Consider the following 6459-nt stretch of genomic DNA (forward strand, 5'->3'; position numbering starts at 1 on the left):
TCTCTCCAATTTGGGAGAATTAAAATTGGGGGGTTAGAGGGAGTCCAAACCCCTCCAAACTCCTCCAAACCCCTCCCCCTCATTCTTTAAAAAACTTTCAAACAAGGTAATTGCATTACTCTCCCTCCCTCTACTCTACTCCCCCTCCTTTTTTAAACATCCAAACATGCCATTAAGGAAAAGAGGGTGCCCAAGAAGATAAGTGAAGAACTTCTTCTCTCTGATGAGCAACAGAATAAGGAACATGAGCTTGCTCAGTATGCCAGAAACACTGCCACGACTCAGACCTGGATAGGGGCTGAGCCTTCAATGCTTCATAGTCTTCTTGTAATTGATAGATCAAAATGCTGGCGCTAGCCTTTGTTGTATTTCGTTTTCAGTTTTATTGAATGAATGCCAGGTTTCAATTTCAAAAAAAAAAAAAAAAGGCGTAAATGCACTTTTAGTCCATACATTTTGACTTTTTTCCATTTTAGTCCATACATTTTATTTTTACCACTTTTAGTCCCTAAATCAATTTACGCGTTCCATTTAAGTCCTGAAGCTACCTTCCGTCACTACTCTAATGGGCAAACTAACGGATGAATAAAATAATAATAAAAAATTTACTGTGGCATGCCACATCAGATTATAATTTAAAATATTTAATTTTCAATTTTAACAAAAGAAAAAATATGAGTCAAGAATTAAAAAAAGAAAAAGAAAAAAGAACACACCAGAAACATAAGATCAAGAACAGAAGGTGGGGGGAAGGGGATTTGGTCGAGCATGTTCCATTTGGGTTGGATGTTGATGGAGGATTTCAATGGCCCTTGGCGCATCATGTTGTTGTGCGCCCAAACCCTTATCTCTTCACAACCTGATTCCAACATGTACGGGAAGTCTCTTTCCACATTCAAGGTCTCATGGTTACCGTTCATGGTGATGACTTCGCCACTAGATTTCACCACCTGCCATTGAAGTATCTCGAGAAAATAGAGTATTTTAATCTCATCGTCGCCGTGATCGAGTACATCGCCGACTTGAACCACGGTCATTGACCCGCTGGTCCAGTCGCCGGAGTCGTTTATGTCGTAACACTTGCTTCGACTTCTTCAAATCGCCATGGAGATTGCCGATCGTGACGAGTCGACCCATTGACACGTTGAGCTTGTTGTGGGTTTTTCCATTGTGAGATTTTTTTTGTAGTTTAGGTGTTTGTGTTTTTGTCTAGAGAGACTATGGAGACGAAAGAGTAGGGAGATTGAATGGACTTTGATGGTGCTGTCCAAATTTTTATTCTTTCATTTTCTTGGCAATCAAACAAAGAATGAAAAAGAACTGAGAAATGATTTTGCTTGGGTTTGAGGATGGGGGATTTGGAATTTATGATTTTTTTTAATGGTGTTTTTATGATGAATTTTCTGGGTTTATGAATTTTATTTGCTGGACGTTTCGTTGTTGATTGAAAGATGAGAAAATCTGGGTTTGAGTTGAGATTTTGTATATCTGGGTTTTGTGGTTTGAGAAAATTTGAAAAGATCTGCTACTAGGTTTGTGTTTGTGTTCTTGCTGGAGATTGATTTGTGTTTGTGTTTGGTTGACAAGAAAGGGCAAGAAAATGAAAGAAAATCTGGGCATGTGTTCTTATGTTTAAAATCTGGGTTTGTGTTCTTTGGTGTTCTTGTTGAAGATGAAACTAGAACTGGGCAACTCATACTTTTTCTTTTGTTAAAATTGAAAAATAAATATTTTAAATTATAATCTGATGTGACATGCTACAGTAAATTTTTTGTTATTATTGTATTCATCCATTAGTTTGCCCGTTAGATTAGTGATGGACGGTAGCTTCAAGGACTTAAATGGAACGTGTAAATTGATTTAGGGATTAAAAGTGGTAAAAATAAAATGTAGGGACTAAAGTGAAAAAAAAAAGTCAAAATATAGGAACTAAAAGTGCATTTACGCCAAGAAAAAAAAAAAAAAAAAAAAAAAAAAAAAAAAAAAGANGCTCGTTCCATACAAGGGCTCACCTACAACATTCAAAAAATTACACCATAAGAATACATTAAACAAGAAGATCTATTCTCAGTTACTAAATAGTAGCGCACCAATAATCACATGACTGAGGATTCAGAAGCACAAAATACCATATTATTGTCCTATGTACTCATGAAAAAACATAGAAAAGATAAGGATCAAGCAGAGGACATTTCTGCCTCATTGAAACACAGCTAGACATGAATCATCAATCTTAAAATGCATATAAATTGGTTTGATCTTTTTGGCATTAGCTGGCTGATGCCACGTTAAGTGTTTGATCTCCTGGCTGGTTGGCATAATTGGTTTGGTAAATGTTCCTCTGCTGCGTAGAACTTAGCTCCCTAGTGTCTGATGTGGGTTTTGTGGAAGGAGTGGAATTACCACACTTTTGAGGATGCAGGAGTCCCGAAAACACAGCTGAATATTTATTTTCTTTGATTACTTTGTAAATGGTCAACTGTCTGGGTCTCAGTGACAGTGGTATTATAACAAGTTCACTGAATTGCTTTCTTTTGCTTGTAATTTTTAGGTTGCAATTCTTTAGGCTATCTTGTGCTTTTTATTAGTCACAAGATAGCTTTTTTGCTATAAAATCATTTATTTACCCCCCTCAACCCCACACACGTACACACACAAAAAGCTCAATAAAAATTGGCAGGAACAGTACTGGCAAATGGCCCTCAAAGTTACATGACAATACATGCATTATACCTCAAATCCACCACATGAAAAACATTGAATTCACATCCTAAGCATGCATTTAATAAGACAAACTTACTGGGCAAATAGGACCTTGAGAAGAAATGACAGATTGCATTTCAGAAGGATCTGAAACATAACCCAAACGCAGATAAGGAAGCATATCTGCAACAGCTTCTTTCTCCTTCCCCACATACACCTGCAGAAGGATCACATTGAATTACTCATGGGAAATTCCGAAACATTAGCCTTCACTACCCCCCCCCCCCCCCCCCCCCCCCCCCCCCCCAAATATTTTTGAAAAAAGTTGAAATATATGGACTTCTATACTAGTTATCCCAATTGCTCATTCCTCATGTAAAAGAAAAGAAAAAAAACCATTCCCTCTTGCTTACTTTGGCATTGATGGCAGAGATGGCTGTGTTTCTGTGCTTTCTTCTTCTTCATACTCAAAAAATTACACCACCACTAAACCTACAACTGAACTGATATGCAACCCACCTTGAGCCCACAGATGAGTCTTTTGACTCTTTTCTCAATTTCAGTCCTTCCTCTCTGCTCTTTTTGCATTCCATTTTTTCTTAGTTTATCTCCTTCATCTTTCTTTGTTTGATTTCCCTTCTCTCTCTCTCTTTTTTTTCGGTAAAACTCTTTTTCTTCTCAATTCAAGTTGTTTAAACTAGTTTCTGGGCTATTGTAGTGCCTTTAAGTCTTTGCTTCAATTTCAAGAAGGGTACCGTCCACGTGAATGGTTGAAAACCATACACTTAGCAATGTTAAAAAAAGCTAACTCATTCCCCACTAAAATCACAATTTTCAAGCAATCTGATACAGTAATACATGATTTTCCAAGCAATCTGATAAACTCCTCTTTCTAGTCCTTTACTTTGTCTTCCCATTCCACTTCTCAATTTTTGTCACTTCTCAATTGCTTGGAAGACTTGATTGGTTTATTTGATTATATTTTTTATAATTAAATGACTATTATTTGTCTATTTTTTTTAGCAATTTTTAACTAATTAGTACATTTTTATTTTAATTATAATACTTAATAGATTGTAATTTAATTTGATAATCTAAGTCTATTAACAAATTAAAAACTATTGAGTTATAAATCATTTAACTATTGAAAATCTCAAAAGTATATGTTTGTAGTAGTACTATTTAGACTATTATACATATTATGGATAAAGTACATAATTACCTCTTTTCTTATTAGGCCCCCCTAAATATAAATTCTTAGCTCCGCCACTGCATGTAATGAGATATCATATGATAATAACATATCTTAAACAGGTTAAAAATTGTTAGATTTAATTTTATGTTGGCAAGCTTCATGTCAAAGTTTCAAATGTGATTGCAATATTTCCCTATATTCATTTATGTTGTCATTTTTTTCGAGTCATTGAGGGTGAAGAGCTGGATTAAAGAAGTTCAAAATGTTATATTGAGAAGCTCAGTCAAGTGAGAATGACTATACAAGTGAGATCATCAAAAAGTGATTTCAAGTTACATAGAGAGGTTCTCTTATAACGGGTCAAACAAATATCTTGGTTAAGCAAGATTTTCAAAACTATTCCATATCAGTTTTGCGCACACAACTGTAGAGAGTACGCACTTCGCTTGAGTGGGCGAAGAGGCGAAGGTTAGGAGTCATTATCTATGTAATAATTTATGGACCAGACAATATTGGGTCCAAAGTTAAGATATGGGATGGTAACGTGATAGGCATGCAAACTCCGTTTGGCCTAATGGCCGGGGCAGCCTCCACTAGTGTTATTAGGCCATTTTCAAAGAATAATTATATTAAAAGAGCACTCATTTAATTAATAATGCACTCATATCGCATTAAATAAAATACAGGATGAAATATTCTCACATATCAAGAAAACAGGGAAAATTATTCAAATTCAAATCGTGTCAGAATCAACCAAACATAAAGATTAGCAATCAAAATAAACTGTGAATAAATTTAAATTAGAAATATTATGAAATTATTGACTAAAAAAAATATGATAAACAGTCCATCATTATTTATTAACATAAATCTAGGAAGTCGGGGTAAAACTGAATCATAAAACATGTAGAAAATGAATCAAAACCAGATTTTTGTGAGAAGACGAGAGAGGATGCAAACCCACGTTTATATATTTATAACAACATCAAATTCGTGGTTAAGATTGTGTGGGTACCATACCCACTAAAAAATGGAGGTTTTGTAGGATGACCGTACCATAAATATAGTTGGTTGTCCCATGTATGTGTATTGAAGCCTAAGAAGTTTGTTAGGAACGTCGAGTGTTCAGTTAATTTTAGTGTTTATTTTTTTGATAATTCAATCGTTATAATGGGATGAGGAGATTTGAACACTGGACTTACTAGGAGTTGGCAATCACTTGAGCTTCATTGCTTCAATTAATTTCAATGTTGCTAAATGAGAAAAGCTATAACTTTTTTTTTTTTTTGCACATATAGTTCAAAAAGTGTTAAAAATGCTGGCTAAAACATAGAAAGTTAGATATTGGAGGATGTAGACACCCCATTTTACAACATGTATTTAACCTCATTTGGGTTAAAATCACATCAGATTGGTATCTCACAAAGGATAATGTCATTATATGACCTATTAAAAGTTACCAGTAGCCTTATGTATTTTATTCTTGAGTAGTTAAATTTCATTTTTCATTTGTAAAGCTATCAAGAGTCTTGTAACTTTTTATAAGAAAAAAAAGAGTATTATAGTTCAGTTATATTATCTATTTTCTTTATAAGGAAAATAAGAATTTAAATTCTCCTCCACCATTGTTATAACTATCTAATTATCAAAAGAAGATTGAAGTTGAGTTGTTCTCTCTTTTTTCTCTGAGTTCAACTTTCTCTAGAAATTCTCTCTTTCATTAATGTAAGGTTTTTTTTTTTCATCATTGACATATGTAAGTGGTTTACTTTTTATTTATTTAAAACATGTAAGTGGTTCACTTAAGTCAAAATAATTATTATAAAAAAGTTTTTTTTTTTTGTTTTTTTTACTCTTACCCAATTAACCCCCCCCCCCCCCCCCAACAAAAAAAAAAACATATGTAAAAGAAACTCTTAAGGTGGAGCATGCCTAGGAATCACCCACAACACAATATAGCCCAAAGGTAACTATAAGAGTAAAAAAAAATATATAGAAAGAAAGAAATCCAGAGGTTATTACATGCAGATCAAGGAAGTCGATACCGTACCCGGTACCGCCGTACCGGCCGGTACGTACGTACCGGTTGCATACCGGTATCGAAACATTAACGTTTCGTACCGGTTTAAATACGGCCGTACCGGCCATGTACCGGCCATACCGGCCAATTTCGGGTAATACCGGCCGGTACCGGGCGTACCGGCCGGTACAGAAAAAAGTTTTTTTTTTTTTTTTTTTTTTAATTTTAAGTTTAGTAATTTTTGAATTTTAGTTAGGGTAGAATGATAACTTATTTGCATTAACTTATTAGTATTATTTGTTTTCTTTGTATATAATAATAACTTTTAAGTTTTCTATTTTTTATATTGTGTGTGTGTGTGTGTTTTTTTTCTTTTAATTGATACTAAACTCTAAAACCATGAATAATTAGTTTTGAATTGAGGAAATGTTTTATGGTAAGCTTTTATATTTATTATAATATATACACACACATACATGTATATATTTATTTATAAATATAAAAAATAGCGGTAAACCCGAAACGGTACACCGGTATTGAC

The sequence above is a fragment of the Quercus suber genome, unplaced genomic scaffold, assembly GCF_002906115.3.
Source record: "Quercus suber isolate HL8 unplaced genomic scaffold, Cork oak 2.0 scaffold_82, whole genome shotgun sequence".
NCBI lineage: Eukaryota > Viridiplantae > Streptophyta > Magnoliopsida > Fagales > Fagaceae > Quercus > Quercus suber.